Source organism: Platalea leucorodia, assembly GCF_965183815.1.
Source record: "Platalea leucorodia genome assembly, chromosome: 1".
In the NCBI taxonomy this organism is placed as follows: domain Eukaryota; kingdom Metazoa; phylum Chordata; class Aves; order Pelecaniformes; family Threskiornithidae; genus Platalea; species Platalea leucorodia.
The window spans coordinates 128,810,129-128,835,888 of NC_138823.1; the positions used below are offsets into that span (position 1 = coordinate 128,810,129).

The 25,760-nt window shown below is 36.2% G+C and overlaps 1 protein-coding gene across 2 annotated transcripts in view; it reads left to right on the top strand.

The window, feature by feature from the left end:
* The window catches only part of TBC1D5 (TBC1 domain family member 5), a 321,760-nt gene that overhangs the window by 64,918 nt on the left and 231,082 nt on the right, over positions 1–25,760 (top strand). The gene's annotated exons all lie outside the window — the stretch shown is intronic.

A 25,760-nucleotide genomic window follows, 5' to 3' on the forward strand; every position in this document is an offset into this window, starting at 1 on the left:
AAAGAAATAGAGCCTATGCATCAGAACAATTTTCATGCCTCACTCAATTCTTAATGTAAATTAGTAGGAACATTGGTTATCCATTTGAGAAATTGAGTTGGTATAAAAATAAAAATGCACTTATGGTGTGTGGTGCTTTGTGTATCATCTTGGGAGTGTTTTGCTGTTTATCTGTCACTTGCATTAGAAAAAGCAGTCACTGGCTGCAGGTGACATTAAAAATTAAAGGTTAACCTCAATTTCTTTACTGACCAGACGTGGGGCAGAAAGTTCTTCTGGATGTGTGCCTGAATTTTGGAACTGTCAAAAAGAGTTGAGAAGTAAAGACTTGTGCTTTTGGTGGTTTAGTCTTTTTGTGTGTGCATGTGTGGTTATACGATTTCACCATTTTCGAGTGTTTAGACTGCTTATTCTAGGTTATATCAAGATCATTTTTCATTGCATCGAACTTTGTGAAATTAAAAAATGACATGATAATGCTATAGTAAATAATTGTAATGAACTCACTGTACTGATTTACATAATTTTGGGAATGTCTTTTTATTTTGTTACTTAGAAAAACTAATAAAAATAGCTTTTTTCCTATTACTAGAGAATATGGGTCTTTCAAAAACTAGTTAAAATTGTTGTTGAAAATTGCTATAGCAGCTTTTGAATATTCTGGTTAGCTCAGTGTACATTTAATATGAGACAAGATTTATACACTCATGAATAAGCCTGGAAGATCTTTCTTTAAGTATTAAGGCTTTTGACAATGTTGGCTTCTACCCCATGGTGAGTTCAGAGCAAGCCAAATTCGGGGTAGCGTAATGCTTCCCTCCTCTCTCACTCCAAGTGTTGGAGGCAGCATTCAGACCAGTGAAGACAACTAGCTTCAGGCAGCAGGGGTTTCTATGTAACCTGCCAGATATCTTTCATTTGCAGAGTAGGTATTATGCTTGTTCAGTGGTAGACCACGCTATGAGCAAGTCTTGATAGTTGAGATGCAAACTCGAAGCTGTGGCTGCCCCTCTCTACCTTCCATTTCATCTCTTGATTTTACTTACCCATGCAATAACGTAGTATGCATATAATCAATAGATCTGGTGGTTCTTGTTGGCTGCTGAGTGAAAATGAGAAGGGAAGAAAGAAAAATGAAATTGCCTGCTCTGTCTTCATGATTAAAAGACTGCCAAAATGCGCCTGTTTTCTTTCCCCATCCCCTGTTTGCTGAACGGTGCATCTCTTCTGTCCTTGGCTGTTTTGCCTCTTACAGCTCTTCTTAGGAAAACAAGAAAATAGAAATCTCATTAAGGAAAGCAATGAATATTGCTTTAGAAAAGAACATTGCTATTGATGTTTTTTAGGAACCTTAGTATTTCAGACATGTATAATTGTTTTAAAATTATATATCCATGTGCTTGCTTCATAGTAAGCTTGACAGAGTTGTTTCAGGACTGGTATGCTCTAGATTTTTCAGACTTTGAATTAAATCATGTTAAGAATTCTTTGACTGGAAAGTGATAATGCACATTTCGTGTGTTTTACTTATTATTCCTAATTTGTTAAACCTATATTTAAGACCAATAATTTCTCTGAAGACAAAATATTTTTAAATGCCAGGTATTTATTTTCCTGTATTTCCCTCTGCTTGAAATTATTCCAGTCTTCTCCAAGATTGGAGTTTTGCTTAACACTTCCCAATTTCTTGCATTTCAGATTTTTTTTTTTTGTTGACATAATAATGAAACTGGTCAAACACGTTTCACTATTGAAATAACTTACAAAGAAACCGAAATACTATATAGCTTTAAACATAGTTGCTTTGACTTAAGGAGTAATTAAATCCCGTATAATAGTTGATAATTGTTGGCTTGTAGCGTGGCTGTAAAGTCTTCATTTTATAAACTGGGTTATGAAACATCAGGAAATATGAACTGTATTTTTAGAGGAAATATCTCAGATAATTAAATACTGCAGAAAGTGGTTATAATTTGAAATCAGTACTTTCTAAAAAGAAATCTTTAAGTGATTTTATGTATTTTCTTACAGGCTCTAGAATAGGTGGCATTTTATAATTTGTCAGTTACTTCCTTTAAGTTCAAATAAACTTCTGTATCAGCCTAAAAAGCACTATTTGGTGACTTGCAATCATGTTACAGATGGCATCTTTTCTTAAACACTACAGTAATCTGTGGTTTGTGGAGCAACTAAATTACCCATTTGTTACACTGTTACGCAGCTCATAGAGGTCATCACACATCTGTATGAGCAGAACATTTTAAGTCTTTCAAAAAAAAGAAAACAACGTGCATTCATTGCGATGTTTCTGTTGTTGCTGTCCCTACAGTGTGGGTGGTCTATGTGCCTATGTTTAATTTATGGCTGTATTGCAGAGATCAGCTATAGAGAGAGATATCTATAAGCTAAGGACTTTTTTCTCAGATGTAGCAAAACTTGCAGGATGTGTAGCTTCAAAGAATGCAAGAATAGGTCCAGGATCAAGAGTTATTTTGCAAAGCACTAAAATCAAGTTATATCAATTCCCACAAGGGTACATAATATCACCTCAGGACTAGTAATTCCCATAGCTTTATTTTCAGTAGCTGTTAGATTGTCCTGGTGAAGAGTAGCACTACTGTGTGTTATTAGCCCGTTCTCTTCAGGCATCATTCCTTCTCTCTTGGTAGCATGTCAGGATTTATCCGGTTTATGTAGCTGGTCCTCACTTGAAAAAATTGGTACTGCTTCACATCCTTCTTAGTTCAAGTTGCTTCTGGCAGTCATCTTTGTCCACTGCATCTCCCTTGCCGCTGCCCCCTGGCAGGCTGCACCGTTTGCCTCCTGAGCCTCAGTTTGGGCAGTTTGGCTCTGAAGCTTGAGCCGGCCTTGGACAGAGCCCAGCCAGGTCTGGCAGAGATTTTTACATTGTACTTGGTGCCTGCTTTATAGTTCGTTTTCATTTTAACTAGGAAACCAGCCTCGCTATTTGGAAATGCCAGCACTAAGGTAGACCTTACTGCCACCTTTCAATACTTAAAGAGGGCTTATAAGAAAGATGGAGAGAGACTTTTTACCAGGGCCTGTACGGATAGGACAAGGGGTAATGGTTTTAAACTAAAAGAGGGTAGATTTAGACAAGATATAAGGAAGCCATTCTTTATAATAAGGGTGGTGAGACACTGGAATAGGTTGCCCAGAGAAGTTGTGGATGATCCAACCCTGGAAGTGTTTGAGGCCAGGATGGGGCTTTGAGCAACCTGATCTAATGGAAGATGTCCCTGCGCATAGCCACGGGGGTGGACTAGGTGACCTTTAGAGGCCCTTTCCAACCCAAAGCAGTCTATGATTCTACTTGTAGACAGCAACATCTTGCATTTGTTGTTACCTGCTTACTGTATGTCTTTTATATAGTTTCATTATATGTCGTCTCTTCTGCATTTTGATGACTTCCAAACTTTTTTAGAAGCATCGCACTGGTAACAAGTGATATTGTTTGAACCTAGTCAGAAGACTGTTACTTGTCTTTTTTTTCAGTAAGAGATGACTGCTAACTTAGGTGATTGTAAATGCTGATCAGAATTTGTTAAATAAGAATTTGTTAAAGTTGTTCTTAAAGGATTAAAAGTGGCAGCCTTATGTGTTTCTGCATCAAGAAAACCATGGGGAGGGAAACTGTTGGCTTAGCAGTGGTGTATATTTAAACACAAGAGAGTAATGATATTTTGGTGTGTTTGAAGGGACCCTCTTACTATAGATGTGACCATCACAGGCAGTTCTCTCTCATGTGCTCAAAGCTGTGATAATGTTCTAGTAAAGTTTTAAGGAAAAAACATTTCTCAAAAACTGGCTGCAACCTCCCTTGAAGGAGAAGGGACGCTATTTCATGGCTGTCCTTGGCTCTCTCTCTTTTCCTTCTCCTCCTCCCCAAGAAATACTGTGGGACTTACAGAATGTTTTGCTTCTAGGACAAATTCTTAAGGAAGTTCACAGGATTTTAGTGCTTTTTGCTCTGAAGTTATACTGATTTGAATGTCTGAACATGTACTGAATGATACTGACAGGTACCAGTGTGCAGTTGGAGTCCAGAATTAGGGACTGTATCTCCAATGCAAGTCACAGCATTGCTCGTTGTTGTGACTGGCCAGAATTTGTAATTAGATGGAAAACAGATGAATAAAGCCAAATTAAAGTGGCAGTGATGACCAACTGCTTGCTAATTTAAGACCCTCTGCACATTGCTGAATGCTATTTATTCAATGAACTCATCTATTAAATATATAACTTTAAACATTTCTTTTAGGTAATAGAAACCGCTATGGTCAGAATTTATTCTTTATTATCAGTGTTCTATTGTATTTAAATAAGTTAATGTGGAACTTCATAGAACTCAGAACTTTCTCAGCAACTTCATGTGGGTTTATTAAAGGTTGCACTGAGTGATGTACGCGATTTCATGTTAAAGACTTTCTTTGAGAACATAATGTTTCTACAGATTTATAGCTTTTAAAGGAGGATCCATTTTTGCAGTATTTTAAAGGAGCCATCCACTGTTGCAGTATTTTAAAGGAGCCATCCACTTTTGCAGTATTTTTCTCCATGTTATGTGTCTGTTCCTGTAAGATCTTTTCTAATAAGCATTAATTTAATAAGCATTGATTCTGGTACAAATGGTTGAACTAGATTTGGGAGAAATGGGTGAATGTTGTTTTATTATTGTTCAGGAGCATGCATGCCTTGCGATATTGAGGTCATATTAAAAGCACAATCAGAAGATTGCTTCTATCTTGAAACTTGCCTTATTTATCTTCTTTTGCAAGGGAGTTGTAGGTCAGTTGCAAGAATATCTCTATATTATAAATGTTGTTCAAACTTTGTCTTGGGACATTAGTCTATATTATTTTAAAATCCCAGACATATATTCTATAGTGGGATCCAAGCTGGAGCCAAGAAAAAGTTGTCATTCTCATGTAACTGCATTTGGCAGAGGGAAGAGGGGAGTAGAGGGGACAAAAGGAAGAAAATGCTCATCTCTTTAGGTGAATGTATTATTTCCATAAAATGTAACAAACGAAAGTAGATCAAGATACTCTTGCTTGGAGACACTCATACCATCTGACAGGAAAGTGATTTTAATGAATTTAAAATCCAGAAGCAACAGTATTTCTTCCCTGAGTAAGTGGTAGGGAGACCTTAATTACACAGTGCTCTTGAAAGCACAGATTGTACTTAGTTTCTTTTGTGGTCATTTAGACTCAGACTTTGGAAGGTATTTAACTTAAAGCAAGTACAAGAGTACTTTTCTGAATTTTCATACTATTACTGAGTTTTCTCAGTATGAATACAAATACTTGAAATAAACAGGAATTTAGTGGACAGTTTTTTTTAAACAAGCAGAAAAGTCATACAGTATCTTCTGTTGGATTTTGGCTTAAAAACTTTTACAAAGGCATTTACTTTGTAAGTGTTGACAAAAGCAAGGGAAATGAATAAAATGTTTAAGTTGTGAATCAGTATCTAATATTTCTAATCAGGATTTAGTGCTCCAGTTGAGGATATTTTATACTCTGAAACTTTGTTCCAGATGAATAGTGAACAACTAATTATGTATCTATATTCATTTCATATATTAAATGCATTTTAACGAATGAAGTGTAAATGTTGAATGAATTTGTGGTTATTTTTGTGCACGAAAACTATAGATATGAGAGTTGCATGGATCTGTAGTGTTTTGGGGGGAAACAATCACATTTTCATAGTACTTCAATGTTTAGTTTTTAGCAAAGAAATGTAATAGACTAGCATAAATATAAAAACATTCTCATACAAAATCTTTTTCTCATTCCAAAAGATAATATATTATAATACATCATTAAAAGGATGAACTATTTCATATCAAAAAGAAAGTTCTAATATTCAGTACGTTTCTTCATTCATGACATGAGTTTATTTTTACTCTACACAGCGATCTGTCTTATGCTCCTAGATTCTTTGAAAAGAAAATTTGACCAATGTAGTTTTTGTAACTTATCCGATACTATTCTTCTGATTTAATGCTTTCTTGAATATATCATTAATGGGCAAACTTAAAATGCAAGAACCTGAAACACAGAAGAATTCATGTGCAGACTTCTTTGAAGAATTGTGGTAAAAGCTGTATACAAGACTTCAGCAGTATTCAAATAGTTTTCAGCATCTTGTTTCTTGTGACTATTTTAATTCTTTTAATTAATGTTGAGGTTAGTTTAAGATTTCAGTATTTTCCCTGCAGCAAATATTAGGGAGTGGTATTAGATTGACTTTGTTGTTTCCTATACAAACAAACTCTGTGAGTTTGGGAAGGTGTCCTCAACTTCCCTGAAGGTTTTGCTGTTAAAAGTCCCACAAAATAACTGTCCATTTTCACACTATTTGTAGGGTGCTGAGAGGAAGGAACTCCTGTTTGGTAGCCATAATTTGCACCAGTGCAGCAGTGATACCCTTACTGCCTTCCCTTTTGTCAGGCATTCAGCAGAAACTTAGGAAATTTCGTACTTTACACAGAGTATAAATTGGTTCAAGTAACTGTGGAAAGGGAAGTGATACTTAATGGAAGAGGCAGTTTGATGGTTTGGGTCATCATCCGAGTCCACACATTCTCCACTTGCCAAACTGGAACATGAACCTGAAGTCCTTTTAGATTCATTTTTATTACATGGTACAAAGGTAAGAATGACTAGAAAAGTCACTGTTTTTTTAAAGAGTTTCTCTTTGCATGTATACACAGTCCTTGGATTTCAAGTTGAGTCTTCTAATGATTACACGTTGAATAACTTGAAAAATGACATACGTAAGGAGAAATTTCATTATACGCAGGGCTGACCTGACTCGTCTTACATGCCCAGTTTTGCTTCCCTAAGATGAGTAACATTTCTTCATTTACCTAGAGGTTCTCAGGTATCAGGGAATCAGCTCTTTAATAATAACGTATGTATCTGAGACTGTGGTAGTTTGAGAGCTGTTGCATTACATATATTTGTATTTACAGTCTGAAAATGTCATACTAAGCTCTTACCAAAATACAAAAAGTTCATCATTTCAAAATAAGTCAGAATATTTGGACCAATTTAATTTGACAGTTTTTCATTCTGGAAGCATAGATTTTTTGAGTCAGATTTACATTTTAAAAGATTGAGGGAAATACTTCATTGACCATCACAGAAAAATCCCAACAAAGTGTATGTAGAAATACATAGGTTTTGTGTGTAAGTGTTAAGATAGGTATGAGAGGTGAATATTCTTCTTAACTGAAAAGTTAATTTTCCACTCTGAGGATCTTTAAAAATCATTCTATCCATTTGGTGGAGCAATAGCTTAGTTAATGAAAATTGATATTTTGGAGTTTTTCATTCTTGTGTAACATCTGTAAACATGTTCCCAAACTCTACATGCAGTTCTGTAATTAACATAGTGTTTCCATGGTGTTTTGTTAATGGATAGAAAAAATATTGTTTAAACAGATGGGGAAAAAATTTCATTTTCATCAGCAATACAGTTGTTTGATTTTGATGGAGTTAGTTAAAATATAAACCATCGATGTGAAATTAGGTTTTTGTTACCTTCTGACAAACCTCTGTAGGTTTTATGCACTCCGAATCGGCAGTGAAGTGTAGTCCAGCACCCTGTCTATACAGGGGTAAAATCAATTTAGAAACAAAGCATTTTTTCCTTTTACAGAAGTTCTGTACCTCTCTGATCAAAGCACTTAGTTTCTTTATTTTTCATTGGTGTTTTCTCTCCATGTACTGTACATAGGAAGTTAATGATGAAAGAGTAGTAAAGTATTCATTGAAACTGAGAATTATAGTATTTGCAAATGTAAAATCATAATTTACATAAATGTTATAGTCAGGAACATTATGAATGTAAATATGCCTTCATCTATTCTCAGTCTTATAATGCCATTCGTTGTCCAGTGGGAGATGAAGAGTGATGTTGAGACTGCCGTTTAACCTATTATAGCAGCCTAAAAAAATTAAATAACCTTGATGTAAATATGAGGTGGGAAAAGAGTATTCATCTCCATTAAGTGACATAAAAAACAATGGTAAGAATAACAGGCGTGTGGGTGTGCATTAAGCAGTGAAATCCCTAAATTCGGACTCTAATTATAAGCGCAAGGACAATTGCCTCCCACGTACTTAAACTGCTATGGGTTTTTCAGACAGAAAATATGCTTCATGGTTCTTCAGGCACCAAATATGGATTTTCTTTTGCATTCTTTTTCATCTGATACTTGATTCCTTCTCCCCTGTTACTAAATGAGGGCCTAATACTAAAAAGCTGAATTTGTTATGTTTTCCTTGGTAAGACAGGTCTTTAGACATTTTTCTAGATCTAACTATGCTGAGGAAGTGCTACCCGTTTTATGGTGCCATAAGCAGGTGTTGCACCATTATATTCAGATTATTTGGGGCAATTACTTTAGCTTTGATTTTTGTTTGTTTCAGCTTCATATTAATGTTACATAGACCTGTGGATGACCAGTGGTTGATTAACCTATTGCACCACATAGGTCACTCTTTCTTTGTTTCTCGATGATGTATTCATGTAAAGATAGATAATACACTTGCACCCTTTCTTAAAATTATTTTTATGTTGCATTAGACAAAGTCATTTCTTCATATTGAGTAACTGGAGAAAAGTATTACCCATGGAATCATAAATGAAAACAGCGTTGGTCTGTAAAACTGTCTTTTAAAGTTAATTCTGTATTGCAGTTTCTTTAATATAAAACTGCTTTCAGTGCAGGAGAGATAATTTTGATTATTTAGCCATTCCATCTTTGACATAATACAATGTAAAGATTTAATTCTCTTTTTTTAAATCAAAATCATTACTTCACCTTTAGCTTGATGTTTAAGATACAAAAGGAGATACATTATGTCCCTAGCTGACCTGATGTAATAATTAAGATGATGTATTTCTAGACTGAATTTGTCTGATTTTGTTTTTCAATAATTGTACTGTCCTTTTCTATGCTTGATTAGAGAGTTATTGACTATTACATCTTTTCCACATGTAGTAAGTTGTAGATCTCAATCAAGTCACCTCTAATCTTACCATAAATAAAATAAATATGCTGATCTTATCTCTCTCTCACATGCACATAATAACAAGAAGGTTTTCCTGATTGTAATTCTTGTAACTACTTTTGGGCCCTTTTGATTTCAACTTTCTTTCAAATTAAAGATACTAGGCCTGGTTATGGCATTCCAGTGATGCCATATGTGCAGATAATTTCAGGTCCTTAGTACTACCATATATTTCCCTGTAACGCACCCGGGGATTGTTTTTAGCTTCTTAGCTATGGCAACATAGTAAGAGCAAAAAAAGCAGGTTTTTTTACTGTGACTTGTAAGTTCTTTAGGGATTCACTGCTTTCTAGGATGTAATCCTCCATTTTATGTGGCCTGTCTTGTACGTTCTTAATGTTCTTAAGGTAAATAAATGAAAATAATGTATTTTCTACTCTGAGATTTACTTAATTTATGCAGCTTATTGGAAGGATTTTTACTTATTTTGGTTGTCACAGAGCTTCAGCTTTTCCCATAACAATGAAGAGTCAGTCACCAGGTTTAGTATGTATTTTGTGTGATTGATATTTTAAAAGAGACAATAACGGGGACTTCACAAAGCATTAGAGCATTAATATAGCACAAAGAAGGCTTATAATGTGTTTAGCTTTTGCTGATACCTAATGATACAGCAAAAAAGCACTCTTCTACAAGGCTGCTTTTAAGATCCAAGGGAACCAGAGGAATTGTTAAGAATAATAATTTTTTTAGATTTGTTTTTAGGAGTAGAAGCACAAAAATCCTGTCTTAATCTTTCTCTTTCTTTTAGGTATGCTGCTTATTTAGCTTTTAGTAACTTGTAATTTAAGATCACAGTTATTAGGTGTATTTCTGCATTTTATATATCTCTCCCAGATGCTACAGTATTAGTTTTTATCACTGCATATTTTATGAAATGTCAGCCTTCTGTTGGCTGTTCACGCAGCATTGTTAGTGATCAAAGCCACAACATAAAGGAGAGGAATCTAAACAGTTGGCTTATCTTTGTCCTTCATTGTGACACAATACCATAAAATTACTTTACTGTATAAAAGGCAAGCAAAGCTTCGTGTAGCACACTCTGAAAAGGTGAACTTTTTGTTAGGCTCAACAAGATAGATAAACTCTTATCGGTGGCATTTTGTATAAGGAAGGTAAAGTTAGCAATGATATCTTTTCAGTTTGGAGAAAGTTTTCATCTTTTGCTGCCTTTTTTAAAGCACGATAGTCTTTTTTATATTAAAATGCTATTATAAATCTATCCATTAAAACTTTTTGAAATGGAAGAAACGTTGTGCCCTTTAGAGTAATCTGTATGGTGTGTTTTGGAGCTTCTTTGGGATACAATTAGTCAAGGTGCGCTATGTCATTTGAAGAGTGATAATTGGGAAGATAATAGTCTTTACATTATGAAAAATGCTGGTGATTTCAAGTATATTTGGCTTTTGTTTTGTTTTTCATGTGTGAGGTTTTGAGTGTATCTAAATTTCCGGTTAAAAATATCAGAACAAATATCAGTCAGCCTTGATTTTTCTGCTTGCCTAAGTGAGTTGTGTATCAGAACTGAAGTAATAAAGTAGGAAAAACTCTACAAGCTCTGGAGATATTCTATAGGAATAAAAATCTTGAATGATTTTGATCAGCTGTTGTGTATGCCCTGCACAGCAGTTGGTTCAATCAATTTTATGTTTTGGGATGGTTTTATTAAAACGAGCTGCTGCTTTCAGTAAATCATTGTAAAGATGCTAGCTTTGTATATGTTTTTTGGGGACCTGCAGCTTACCAATGCAGTCTCTCAATATAAACATACTTAAGCCTGCTCACCAGGAGGCTGGGCTGAATTAGTGACCCCTTTAAAATGTGGAGTATTTATCAGGACAGGACAGAACACGAAAAAGGAAACATAGTCTCATATTATGATAGTGGTGGAGAAAGTAAAAGAGCAAAAGTAATTCTGTCGTGTTGTGGAGGTCAAAGGCAGGCATGATAGTAAACAAAGCTCTGGACAGTATCTCTTAAAGAAGATGATGATGCACACAGCTTCATAGAATGTATTTATCTTTCCAGCTGCTGGTGTTGTCATGCTTTTCAGTAACTTGTGTGCGTGTATTCTCCCGCAGAGTGTGACCATATTTTGATAGATGCCTCAGAGGTTTTGAACAAACTAACTGGTATTTTTCTGCATGGCGTTGTGATCAAGATGGCCACATTCATCCACTTTTACTTGGCGTTATGATTGAGGTGGCCGTATTCATCCATTTTTACTTAAAATCTGGCACTGGAAGAGATCATTCCCACATACATTCAAAGGTTTTATTACTTCTTTCTTGATGTGCTTTGGAAATACAGTGGGTAGAGAATAAACTTCTGTCAAGTAAGTTAAGGCTGAAAATGTTTAGTATATCAGAAGCATTAATTAATTATTTTCAATTAATTAATTTTGAAAAGTGCAAGTTGAGAAAACAAAAAATTCTGACCATAGTAAGTAGTTAATCTGTCAGCTACCTGACGGTAGTGTGCTCAGTGCGGGTCATCCTTCCTGTATGAATGTGGCATCACACACAGTCAGCATAACTTTCTCCTTCTCTTCAACCTCGCTACCAGCATCAAGTTTATGATCCTTCTCGTACCCCTCACAACTGAAAGGGCTGAACGTTCAAAGCTACAGACCTATTCCCCATCTTTCTCATATAAGGCCTTTTTATAATATGTTTCTGTTCTGATTTATTGAAGAAGTAGGTCTCCTATCGTACGTTTTCATCCGCTGGTTATCTGAGAGGGTGAATTTTACATGTCATATCCAGTGGAATTCTGGTTTGCTGAGGAAGGCAGATAAATCTCCAACCTGTCTGTGATGACGGATTTGGAGTCACCAGAAAGATTATGATGCTTATAGCAAGCTTACTGTCCACAGCAGGAAGAGCTGTGCTTCTAGGAAAGAAAGATGTATGAGGTTGTACAAGTAGTCCTTTAGGTGCCTGAGAATCAGGAGGCCAAATATGTTGTCACTTTTCCTTGCAAGTCCATAAGAAATGTAGGTGAACATGGAGAGAAGGCAGAAAGGAATGAAGACAGTCTTTAAAGAGAGTGAAATCAGTTTTCCTCTGCTAAGCTTAGTACCATTATCAGAGGTTTCAAAAGTCTGTAGATGGAGGGTAAACATTTTGTTCAGGGCTCATTTGTATATCTAAGACTGCTTCAAACACCTGATAAGATAAACAGGTGCTAAAGACACTTTAAGAGCTGGAAACATACAAAGCTTATCAAAGCAGGTTCTCATATCTTTACACTGGTGAATCTCTTTGATTCCCTGACCAACCAGTCATGCATTCATTATTAAATGCACAGCTTTCACATACCCATTTGCAAACGTAATATACACCAGTTGCACAGTGACCAAAAGTCAAGTCAAGTCTTGATGAAGCATAATACATAGTTTGAAAGATGTGATACTTATTTCTGTAACTGGTGCTCTGTGGTGCACAGTTTCAGTCTTTGCATGGAGAAGTAGTAAAAAGAGGGGATGATAACTCTTTGTTAATATACTGCATATAATCAAGGTGCCTTTTAACCTGATATTCTTGCGTGTTGATATGCACTCATGCAGCTGATATGCTTTGGAAACTTAATTTCACTTTACAGATATTTTGTATGTGCATATGCTCCAAATATTTTGTAGATTGGTCCTACAATTTGTGAGCATGTAACCTTATTTCCATAGAAAGAACTTTTATGACAGTTTTGACCACCTTTCCCAGTTGGTTGTAAAGGCATTCTTTACTAGGTACATGAATGCAGCGGTTTGTTGAGCTTGCAGACAATGCTAGCACCAGCAAAACCAAAGGTTTTTCAGCCCTTTGTTAAATAGCAGTTATGCTCAAATCTCTAACCTGAGGGTTATAAATGTAACTGACAGATAAAATTGAGTCAGAAATTTCTTAATAAGATATAAATTGTTAGTTTGGACTTGATTCCCTATCGATGAAAATTGCATTTCTGAAATGTAGCTATATTAGTTTACGCAAGGGATATCACAGTGCTTTTACCTATGGGACGTAGTAGTGAGATTGCTGTTCTGTGCTGCATAGAGCTCAATGAAGATGAGAAGTGCTTATAAACAAAATTGTGTACAAAAGATGTTATATTGCAGCCACATATTTAAGGACTTCATGTGGACCCCCATCCTGGCTTTATTAGCAACGTGCTAAATTATCTTGAAACACTTACATTTCCATTTTTTGTGAGCATCTGTCTCTGGGCTGCTAGAATTGGCAAAGGGAAAAGTCAGTGAACTTGTTAGGAAGCTGCCTTCAGCATACCTTTTTATTTAATATGCAGATTAGTATTAATGACGAGCACAATGGGAACTGTGAGTGTTGGCTCACTTGTGAGAGTTAAGATGCTTTCATGATAACAGTAGAATAATTCAGATCTTTTTCTTTTTTTTTTTTTTTTTTTTAAATACAGTGTCTCAAGTATAGCTTAAATGGAAGCTGTTAGAAACTCCTCTAACTCAACATTAACCCATGTCATATAGTGCCATCTTCCCCTCCTGTTTTTTCTTTTTCCCTGAAAAAATTACCCTCAAGGGGAAGCAATGCTTCATAACAAGTTTCCCTCTATTCTCTAGAAACAGGAAAAACTGCTGTGCTTTGGACTTTGTCCTGGTAGTTTCATTGGTAGTGACCATAATGATGCCTCTTTAATTTATAGTGAAAATATTGACTTATGATGTAAAAAAAGCTGCAGTGATGCAATGATACTTGTGTGGCATTTGAGAAAATCTTTACTGAAAACCTTTTCCTATACCTAGCAGTTCAAATACAGACCGGTGGGATTTGCAGTGATGCTGCAAGGTGCTAGTTCATAAAACCTTGCAAATTTGTGTCCAACTCAGATAAGCAAAGGGGGTGGTATCCTGTCCATTCCATCTGAGGAACAGGAGCTTGCTGGTCAAGTCTTTCACCAAAGTGAGAGGGGCAGGATTGGAAAGGGAGGCCCAGGCCTCTGGGGTTTGTGAAGAAGCTATCTACAGGCTCCTTTAGCATTGTTACTAAAGAAGCAAGCTGGCCAGCCAAAAGAGGAGTTTGCAACAAGGGTGTGCTTTGTAAATGGGGCAAGATTGTGAGGATTAGTGTTTGGTTTTGATGCATTAATAAATCCCAGTTTACACTTCTTACAAATCTACATTTGCAAGGATTCACGCTGGTAACGTTCTTTGTGTTAAAAACATGCAAAGGTAAAGAAGGATGCTTAGAAAGCTTAAAAAAACTTTGAAGTGCTTCGGTTTGGAAGATATCAACAGAATGCTGAAGAAATATGAGTATTTCAGAAGTTCTGGCTGTATTAAATGTCCACCTTGCTCACAGAATGCATGCTACTAGGCTCTTCCATGTAAATACTGGCAAAGGCCGAGGTTGCAGTTTCACTGAAGTCCACCCCAAATGTAATAATTGTAGTCATGAGATTGCAATATTTATATATTCATCAGGTGCACTTTGTTTTAGTTGTGATATTAAAATGTGGCAAATTGCTAATTCAGGTATGAATGGAGAGTTCATATTCCTAATTTTTATTATACTCTGAGAGGATTCCTATTACAACTTGAGGTTGAATAAAATATTCACATATTAAGAGTGTTCAAAAATATGAAGAGTGTTCAAAAGAAATTTAACATGTCCAAATTCTGATTTGGGGACCATAAAGACAGATTGTTCTCTTTCATAGCAATTGAGAAGGTTACTATTTTAAAATACGTGTATGTCTGAGGTTGCAAAGGGGCTAAAGAGAAGAAAGATACATGCTTCCTGCATTTAACTGATGTGCCATTCATGTCAGTTAAAGAACAGGTTGCTTAAAGGTGGGAGATGCACCACTTTTCAGGGCTCCTTGTTGGATCACCTGCCAGTCAATGGTGTACTGTGACTGTATGGGGAATGTGATTGCCTTTCTCACTTTGCATCTCATGAAACCTGCAGGGAGAAGGTGCTGAGAGAAGACAGTTAAAGCTAATGGTGATAGGCATTGATCATGTCTTGTGCTTACTGGTGAGCTGGCAAATGAGGAATACATCTCTCTCTTCGTAATGGCTAAAATAGGATGAGCTTAGGAATATCTGAACTTTAGGCATGAGAGACTTTCAGACCTAGGAGGACACGAATGGGTCTGTTTAGGCTTGGACAGGTAGGCCATGCCATCTGTAAGGATGAGTAGACTTCTACCATGAATAGCAAAACAGAAAAGATATGACAGGTATGAGAACTATAACAGTCTCCCGCTTCCCTCCCCAGCTCTTCTTCTGTTTTGAATTGTATTATGTATTTTAAATTCACACAAATGTAGATGATGTACAGCAAAACCAGTGTTTATGTAGAATATATACAGAAAAGGATGGCATGTGCTTTTATTACTCTTCGTTTTAGATTTGTAGCAACAAGATGGTAGGAAAAGATGGACTAAAACATATTCATAGTTCTAAGGAGGAATTCTGTAAATGTAAAGGGATAAATTCTTTCCACTCCCTATTTTCTCCTCAATGTTTTAGATTCTTAACTTTAACAATTTGATATTGGGTGAAGAACACAGTGTAATAGCAACATTTACTGTGTTTTTAGATCTGTTTCTGATAAAGTTGACTTTCAGTGCTTTGTAACGTCTACCATCAAGTGAATATTTTAAGCATTGACAATGAGAAATGAAAAACACACAACTGTGGCATCTTACATCACTAAAATTTGGTTTGCACTGGCTCAGTTTTACTCCCTGCATTTCTATACAAACTGAAAGTAGAGATGCTGAAAGTTCAGAGGCTAAACTCTTGACTTAATGTCTTCAGCAGAGGTGGGGGTTCACTCCCATTCCACTTTTGATGCACGAACAGAAGACTCTATTTCTTTGGGAAGCCCCTTTATTTTTATATTATAACCCATTGTAGCAGATTTTTTAGATTATTTTCTTTGCATACTTTCTTCTTTTGGATAGTCTGAAATATTTTACTATTCACCCACTATTCCTCCAACCAAATTTAATGCTTCATCTATGCTGAGCACCCCATAGGAACACATGACTTAGGAAAGGGACAAAATCAGCAGAAAAATAGGTGGTCTGAGCATTTATGCGTTAAATATGCATGTTAATTAGAAAAAATTAGAAAATATATGAAAACAGATGTTACATAAATTATTTCAGTCTCAGGATAGTAGTAACTTATACACTGACAATAACTTTTATACGTGCATATGTATGTGTATGTCTGTTTCTGTATTTTGGAACATTTATGCAACTCCTACATGGATAGCACTAGAAAAATAGCTTTAGCTTAGGTAGGCCCTCTGAACTCCACCTGTACTTGTAGATGTTTCTCTCCTGTGTTATACTATCCATCAAGCTCCTGAAAGAAAGTTCCTGAAAAAGGGACTGCCAACAGAGTAGGCCGAATCTTAAGACTCACAGAGGGTATTTCAGGTAACTGGATAATATATGGAAAACATTTTTTCTGCATATTGATACTGTACTAGGTAGCTGAAATTTTAAAATGTAGTTGCATTCAAGTCCTTTATTCTCTTAAATACCCCATTCTTTACTGTCATCTCTTTTAGTTCTTTTAGCTCCTCTGCAGTGGAAAAAAAATTCCTAAGGCTTGCTAATAGAAGGTAGTCCAGCAAAGACAACTAAAATGTTGAGAACATGTTAACCAAAGAGAGAATTTTGTAAGTGGATATTCATGCTAGAATTCATGTGCTCTTAGTGCAGTCGTTTTGTCATTTTGTAAAGAAGACACTTCTGACTGACAACCAATTTTCTGAATATAAATTCTGATATAATTTGAATAATTACATAATTTCTGTCCACATTAAAAAAACAGACATATGTGCAGTTCGTATTCTAATTATCACCACCAGAGACTGAAAAGTTAACTTCTCAGAAAATTAAGGCAATACAACATGCAGTAAGGGGAAATGTTGAAAAATAAAGACCTGTAGCCTTCTGTAAATTTTCAGATAATTATTTCAGTGTAACATTCTACTTTTCTAGCTTGATAGCTTTCATATTCTTTGAAACCCTATATGTTTCTGTTTTGTGGGTTGGGTTTTTTTTTTTTTAATTTTTGTAAAATCCAGCATATACAATAGGAAGATAAAAGGCTGCAAGAAGTAGTCAATGAATTGTGGAAGAAGAGGGATAACAATATTTCTAGCAGATTGTTAGTATTGAAGAGTTTTTAAAATAGTGTTCAGGGTATGCAATTGCTATTCTAGCAGATGCATTATGCTAGTAAATGTATGAGAATGTGGTACTATATGAAAATGAATTACAGAAAACTATTAAGAAATCTTATTTATGTCTTGAAGAGGAAATATATTACCATAAATCCCACTTTATACCAATAAATTGTGTTGCCTACACAGAATTATTTAAACAGGGAAAAAAAATCAGTGATGTGTTAATCCTTCACTGCACATGTATTCATTCACATTGCAAGAGTCAGATCGTATGAGGAGAAAAGGAAATTGTATAAAAAGGAGTAAAATTGTTCCAGCTGTGTATCTTGAATTTTCAGGAAAAAAATACTTTGGAAACTTTGATATGCAGTATCAAACCCATAGTAGTACCTTCTAAGCCTGGTTTGAGCCACCATTTTTCTCTGAGATATTGTTGCCTTTACTTTGCCAGTTTTGTATATTTTTGTGAGCAGGCTGTCTTTAATTTCCCTATTGTTTCCTTGACAAGTCATTTCCATATTGCAGCACACACAGATGATTCCATTCCCCTGGAAGATATTTCTTTTACTGTTTCTAGTAGAATAAGAACAACCTTAACCTCTGAGCCCAAACCTGTTAGAATCCCTCCATGCCTTTTCTGCCCTGGTCATTTTAGGGAAGTAACTCAGCTGTGCATTAGCACGGGTTGTAGCTTCAGTAGAAGTGCCCAAGTTTTTCTCCATAGTCAGCTGAAACTGGTATAAACATCTGGTCATTGTACCTTGGTGCTCTTACTGTTGCTGACTTCAATAAAATAATATTGGTAAAATTGTCATTCCAGCTCAGGACAGTATCCGTCCATTAATTTTGTGATGGTGGGAGGGAGCAATACATTGGCATCAGCCAGCCTTTTGGTTTAAGGGTGGATCTATGCAATTCAAGTACGTTTCCACAGGTATTATGAACCCCTATGATTTTACTTCAGTAAAAGATATGACTACTGACATTTTCTTTGACCATAGATCATAGTGAAATTCTTTTCCTGCCAGAAAGCAATTGTTCATTCAGGTAGCATTCCCTGTCATTCCTTGGTCTGGTGACCTCGCTCCAGATTCAAGAAGGACAATTCTGAAAGAAATTTGGAGAGAGCACCTGCTTTGCTTTTGAAAACCACAACCTTACACAATCAGAACCAGACTTTCCAAGGATCTCTGCTACCATTTAGGCATCAATAAATAATAATAAAAAAAGAACTGGGAAAGTGTTTGAAAGAAATGATGACACGTCACTTTGTTTGTAAGTTAAATACCTTATATTAACCCTGTGGGCCCTAGCAGTGTCGTTGATTTTGGCCTGTCTTGCTTACTGTCCAGGTACAGTTAGAATTGGGCATTCAAGTTCTGATGTGGCCATCTAGTTCTCTGGATCTGTGGTGAAACATATGGATCATTACTGATGCAGAAGTTCACGTTCAACTTCCTCTGCATCATTCCTTATCTGTTTAGAAATGTGGGATGAGAGAACTTTTCTAAGATAAAAGATAAGGATAAAGGATGAAATGTGAGACCTGGAGATAGAAATGATAAAGCCTTCCGAGTTGAAAGATGCGAGAAATAATGCTCTTAAGATACTTTGGCTTTTAAACATTTATGTAATCATGTTTTTATTTTAAGTTATGGTATGAACAACACATGGAAGTTTGTGTTCTGTGAAAACTTTATTAATTCAATTTATGACTCTTTGAATAGCCGAAAAGCTAGAAAATGTTGCAGTCCTTCTCACTTCTCTTTCTTTCACTATTTCCCACAAAAAATTGCAAAAAGATCCGTACATCCTGCCTGATATCCAGACTGGCTTTGCCCAAGTGATGTGTATTTCAGAGTTTTCTCATTATTAAATGACATTATGACCACTAGCGCTTCAGACACTTGAGAAAAAATTAATATTGTGTCTCTGATTAAAGAAAGAAAAAAAATGTATACACACACACACACGTGAATGCGTCATTTTCACAAATGCAGTTGTAGTAGTAAAGATGATATTGTTTGTAATACAGTAACCATTTGTATTTCATGCAGTTCTTTTCTACAGATTTTCATCCTACTCTCATTAATAAATCTCAAGGTACTTTCCACCCCAGCAATATTTATTACTTGACTCGTTTTAATAGTATATCCCTGTTTTATTGATACTTATTAATATGACTAGCATTTTTATAGGGGCAGTTCTCTCTCATTCACTTTTCTGGGGAGGGTATGATTTTTGTAGGTATGTGCTTCCATCTGTCAATGCTAGATGATGCCGAATTGAAGGAATGTTCCTTGTGTTTGAAACAGAAGGCAGTGAGGCTTTTGGCTATAACTTAGTTTTTGTTGTGAATTTGTTTCATGATTTCTGATTGGCTTTTGAGAGATCTCTGTCTGGTGTACCACAAAAAAAAAAATATCTTGTCATAGAAAACTCTGGTTGACAAGATGTGTGGGAGAGCAGAGGTATCATTCAGCAGCTCTAGGATGTAGTACCTATTGTGTTTGATGGAGATAAATACTGCTTTTGATTCCTATTGTAGTCTGTCTTGCTGAAAAGATGCTCTGAAGCGTTCAGTACTAATTGACACTTGCACAGAGCTAGGGGTGATTCCCGAGGGGTGGTATGACACGGCTGTGGTCCCTGTGAAAGCTGATGAGTGTTATACCACCTCACATAAGAGGTCTCAGTGCGAGACTGAATCCCAGAGGTACGTGGGGATGGTAGGAGGTACTGCTTAAGGAGATAGTATGTGAGCTTCTGTTCCTGTATTGTATCTTAAAAGAAGCTTTTTGCCAAGCATTCTTCCATTGAGCATTTTTAATGTTTTTGTTTTCTTACCCTTTGTTCAGGGGAGTAGTAATATCTGTGCTGCGGTATCTTGGTGTTTCTTTGGTGTACATGTATGTCTGTATGCAAGTAATGTATGGTAGGGAAAGGAGATGCAAATAAGTGATACCGAAAGTGATGAAACACGTTGTTTGAAATTATTTCTTATGGAAGCTGATTCTGTAGTCTGGGAGTTGTCCAGAAGGGGAATACGAAGGAACGTTCTTACTGTGGAAAGTTCCTTCGTGTCCAAGGAAAAGGACCGTAAGGAACAGTTTCATCCTGAATTTTTCAGAATTCCTGAGACTTAGCCCATGTATATACAGGGCTGAGAAACAAGAGACTGGGAAATTCATTTAATTACGGGAAATAAATGCAGGAAAGCCCAGGATGGTATTACTGCCTTGACTGTAGATAGTAGTATTACTAGGGAGACATTGTAGAGCATTTTTTCACCCGGTGTATTGTAAGCAGTAAAGGCCCTTTGCCCCCCTACAGTGCCTTTTGCAAGTCCATCTGGAATGAGGAGCAGTGGAGATTGTCTGCATTCCTCAGGACAGTTTCTCTTAGTTGAATGAAAATGGTAGGAAAAAAAGAGGTGTGTTGTTACTGCAATCTGAATGTCTTGCAGGAGCAACATTGCCAAGAGTACTCTAAAAATAGAGATTAAAGTGACCATGTAATATTATAGCAGCTGATGATGAGCATCTTTCAACATCAGTGCATACATTTTCTTTCTTGATTGCTGCAAAAATATTTGGAGGAATTTTTCAAGTAATAAGTTTCCAAAACCAGTTTTGTAATATTATATATTCCTTGTTTCTCTGAACCTTTAATATTTTGCTGACTAGTCCAACAAGAGGGAAAGTTATTACAGTAGTTAGATAGCAAGAAAGAGATGGTTGAAGGTAGTTAAAAATGTTTCTATTGCTATGAACGACATGCAGTAAGAGTTACATAGACAGATGCATCAGGCACTGCATTTCAAAGACTTTCTCTAATATGTAATCTGATTTGCCATACATGCTTATAATTTACAGTAAGAAATTTGTCAGAAATAACACCGTGCCTCTAATAAAAAAAGTGTATAGATTAAATGTAACAGTGTAAGATCTATGGTTTTATTGCACGTTAGCCATTTGCAAAGCAAAATCTTATTCCATATTTTTAAATTACTCTGGTAGCATCAGGATCCATACCTCTTGAGTAACCTCATTTTTAGGTATTTCTTCCCTCTCACTCATTTTGCATAGTTAATATGGAGGATAACACATACAGTGCTCACATTCCAGTGCATGGTGAAACATATGTAAAGCAGACCTAAAACTAATAAAGCATAAATTACAAACATCACAGTAATTGTCATGTACCATTCCTCCTAATTAGGTACTGGAAGTTACATATCTGGAGAGAAGGTGAAAGAATAGTTTTCGATACCGACTAGGTAAATGAGATTAAAATCTGTAGTTAAAAGCAGTTTTATGAGCAGTTAACCTCAGTATATATGAGTTTGTAAAGACTTCTGTTTAATGACCAAGTTAGCAGTGAATTATTTTCTTGCTGTAGGCAAGAGATGCATTACGCGGTCGGTTTTGTCTTTAAAGCAGTGTGCCTCACCTCAGAAAGTAGATAATGCTGGATAACAGTAGAATAATATTTGTCAGATGTTTCTTGGAACAGGAAAAAGTATATATTGGTCTGCTTACATGTGATAATCCTAGTAAACATAGGCTGTTTAGTATTTGTGGTTGGAAATCCTGAAGTGCTTTACAAACAGGAATGAATATTAGTTGTACTGTGGCATTTGATCAAGGACAGTGGTCCTCCCTAGGAACCGATCTGAAAAAGGAGCTGAAATGCCAGTCAAGCGTTTCCTTTAAGTGCCTGAACCCTGAACTCCCCAAACTAGATGAGTTTACAAACTTAGTTTTCAGTTGTTTCTAAGAGAGATACAAGTTTTTAAACACCTTCACAGACTGGGGACTGAATAAAGGTCTTCCAGTTTGTGAAGCTAAGAGAAATGGCAGAAAATTCAAAATGATGCTGCAAGCGAAAGGGTAATCCAGATGACTATTTATTTCTCATTATATATTTCTCATATAGTTAACCAGTGCTTTAGCCAGGGAAGAGCATGTGCTTGCAGTGTCTGCATGAAACTTAAGTTTCCTCTTTTGTTGTTATCCTTGCATTGAAGCTAACTTCACCTAGAGAGGGATTATCCCTTCCTGGTGACCTCTGGCTCGCTGTCAGGCTTTTCTCAGCCCAGTTGCCCCATCTTCATCATTTATTTCCCTTAACGGGCCGCTGAGGTGTGAGTTACAGTTATAGAAATAACGTAAGAAATTAATTCCTTATGTGTTGTGGGTTTTCTGCAGCAAATGGCTCTTACAGTACAATTTTCTAATTCTTGCACCCCAATTTCCATGGCTAAGCTTGCCGCTTTGGTGATGTGTAGTAACATAAGTGATGGCCCTGTCCCCAGGGCAGGATTCCTGGGCGTTGCGGAGACCCCTACGGCAGGACGCTGCAGGCGAACAGCAAGGGTCAAGTTACAGAGATTTTCAGCATCGACTTTTTTTGTTCTTACACTTTGCCTATAGCCAAGTAGGAGACGTTATCAGCATTAACTTTTTGGGACGAAAAAACCTGAAAGCGATGGGGTGTGGAGGAACGGGAGCAGCTGGGGATGCATGGTGCGCCGCGGGGACCCAGCCAGCGGCGGGGCGGTGGGCACAGCTTCAGGCCACCGCCACCAGGCAGCAACAGGCTTTTACGTGCTTCTCCCGGGGACTTGGGCGCTCTGAGACGGTTTCCTCTCTCCCACGGCAGTCTGTGTGTTACTGACACGGCGTGTTCGAAGGGTGAAACATTCACTTCTTTCCTCATTTAACAATCACTTAAATGTAGGTTGTTTGTTTTTTTTCTGAGGGGGATCTTTAGAAAGTGTTTGACATTAGTTATTCTTATGTCCCTTTAGAGGCATAGAAAAAGGTATTAAAATTTTTGAAGTGGATCTTTTCACAAAAGGCTGTCACTGCTCTGACGCTGTTGTATACAGCCAGAGACTGTGCAGCAGTGTGTGTTATTTCCCTGATAAAATTTTGCTGGTTTATAAATACCTTCTTCAAATGGAGGAAGTTTTTAAAAGGCAGTTTTTGCATTTCTCATATGAACATGCGATCTGTTTACATAGTGAGCTATTTATTAAAGGAAGAGATTTTTATTACATGTTGACTATAAAGTTGTTAGACAAATGTAAAGGACTGTGATCAGTGCATTCCTGTATCAAAAAATAAAGATGTTTAAAAAAATTCTCACACATTTAAACAAATTATTTATATACATAAGTGGGATTTGTAGCAAACAAATGGAAATGAATGCAATTTTAACTGAGTTGTTGGGGTTTTGTTATTTACTGAGCATTCATATCAATGGAAACATTCCTGTTTAAAGATGCTGCTTCTCTTATGCTGGAGTGATGCAGGTGGCTTTATTATCATCAGGATGTTTCACTTCTGATAACGGGAGATGTGTTCACATATACGAATACATATATTTTTTCTCAAATCTGATTTGATAATCCAATTCCGATTGTTAGGTGCCGATTAAAAAGAATTTTGCATTGGTAGGGGGTTCTAAAGCCTTGACATTGTTTTAATCTGATAACGAATGGCTTTAAGTTCATGTTCTTTCAGTTGTTGGCAACAAATCTAAACCTGTGTTTTTTGGATTTATGAGGATAAGTCCTGCTTTGGCAATCTTGTAGATCCTCAAGAGAATAGTTAAACAGTGATTAATCATTGTTTCTTCACTGAGTGTGCAGAAAAGAATGGAAAAGCTGCATTTCACACTTCTGAAGCAATTAATCCCCATGATCTTAGCCAGGTTTGTCTTGTAGATAAGTCGGGATACAAAACTGTACCTAATTTATCAATGTATGCATGCCATAAAGTATAAAACACACAATTTATTTCATATCATTTATAGTCAAATGTAAAAAAAGAGTGACTTTGCCATATCCAAGAGTGTTTCTTACATTACCTTCATATAAACTAAGTACCAGAGATTACAATGGGATTCCTGTTTATTGTGCACATCTGGTGCAGTCACTATGCATTTTCTCATTCACTTGCTGGCATTTTTAGTGATTGTGGCATAAATCACCTTGCTAATCAGAAACATAAGTGACGGGAAGTCATCTCCTTTTTTTGAACAATGGGAAAAAACATATGGCTTCTTAGACAGGACTTGGCTGTTATACTATTTATGTGGCATTATATTCTGTATTTAGAATTTCATATTAATTGCTGTGGTTTGATTGAAGGCACAGAATGCCCTGTGGTTTTGGTCAAAGTATTTGTTTTATGATCTACTCATGACGCCTTCCACGCTTAATATCTGTTGTATTTGTGGATATCAAAAATGGAGCTAAACATACAGGCTGTATTTTAAAATGTTATAAAATCTTTTCAAACACTTCTTAGTCAATATGAAATGGGTACTATATGTTCTGAGTTACACCATATAATAGAAAGTCGTTATAAATTGTGTGGCATAGTAAACAAGAGAAGGGAAATGTTGGTCCTTACAGGGAACATGCATGCTCTGAACTTCTGTTCCTGCACAGTACCTGTCACTGGATTTACCACAGGATATATAAAACCAGTTGCTGTTTGCAGGATTGTATGAAATCAGGCTAGAAGGTGAGACTGGTAGTTTTTGTGAAGAAAGTTTATTGATAATTGTGGCTCTGAATTAAAATTCCTCATGGGATAAAACATATAATAAGATGCCAAAATTATATTAACATGTGAGGAAGATAATTGCAGCCAAAAGCAACTCATGTACAATATCAGTTTTGTGTATCTAGTTCCTCTTCTTACATGAATATTTTGCATTTCATTTTGTGTCACTTATTTTGTGATCCATGACAGTGATTACTCCTTTAGCCAAATAGTTTATTATTAATAATAATTACTGTGGGGAATTTTTAGTAGCCTTTTGAAAGAACGTATTTATTCATAGCCAATGGCTCACAGTTTTATTTACTATTATATTATTTCTTCTAAATAATTAATTAAACATGTAACCTAATTCCGTAGTGTTATTGACCAGGTTTCTCTAACCAGTGTGGAACTTGAGATTATTGCATAGTATTGGAATATACTAATTTCTGAATTGTCTTTGTATATCTAAAAGAAGATCTTTATTCTATCTCAGGAAACTCCTAAATAATTACAAAAAATATTGAATTAAGTAACTGTTACGAATAAGACTTGCATGTCAGGCTCTTGAATGGGGGGAGGTAAACAGGATGTAAAAAGAGACCATCCCAAGTGAGCAGTTATTACCGATAACACCTCTCTGGCACTACAAATTGTGCCTCAGTGGTACGAAAGAAAAATAGATAATGGGAGAATGCAGAGTAACGCTCAGAAGCACTTGTTAAGCCTTATAATGGAGGTCTCCATCTTCTTTGCTCAGGTACGGATCTAAATGCACACTGTAGACACGCTGCTTTTGAAAGCTCATCAGAAAACATGTTTTTGCCCAAGTATTTGGCGTGTTCTGGGAATTGTGCAAAATCCTGAGGAGGTAACCTGAAACTAACTGGCATGGTGTCCTTAAG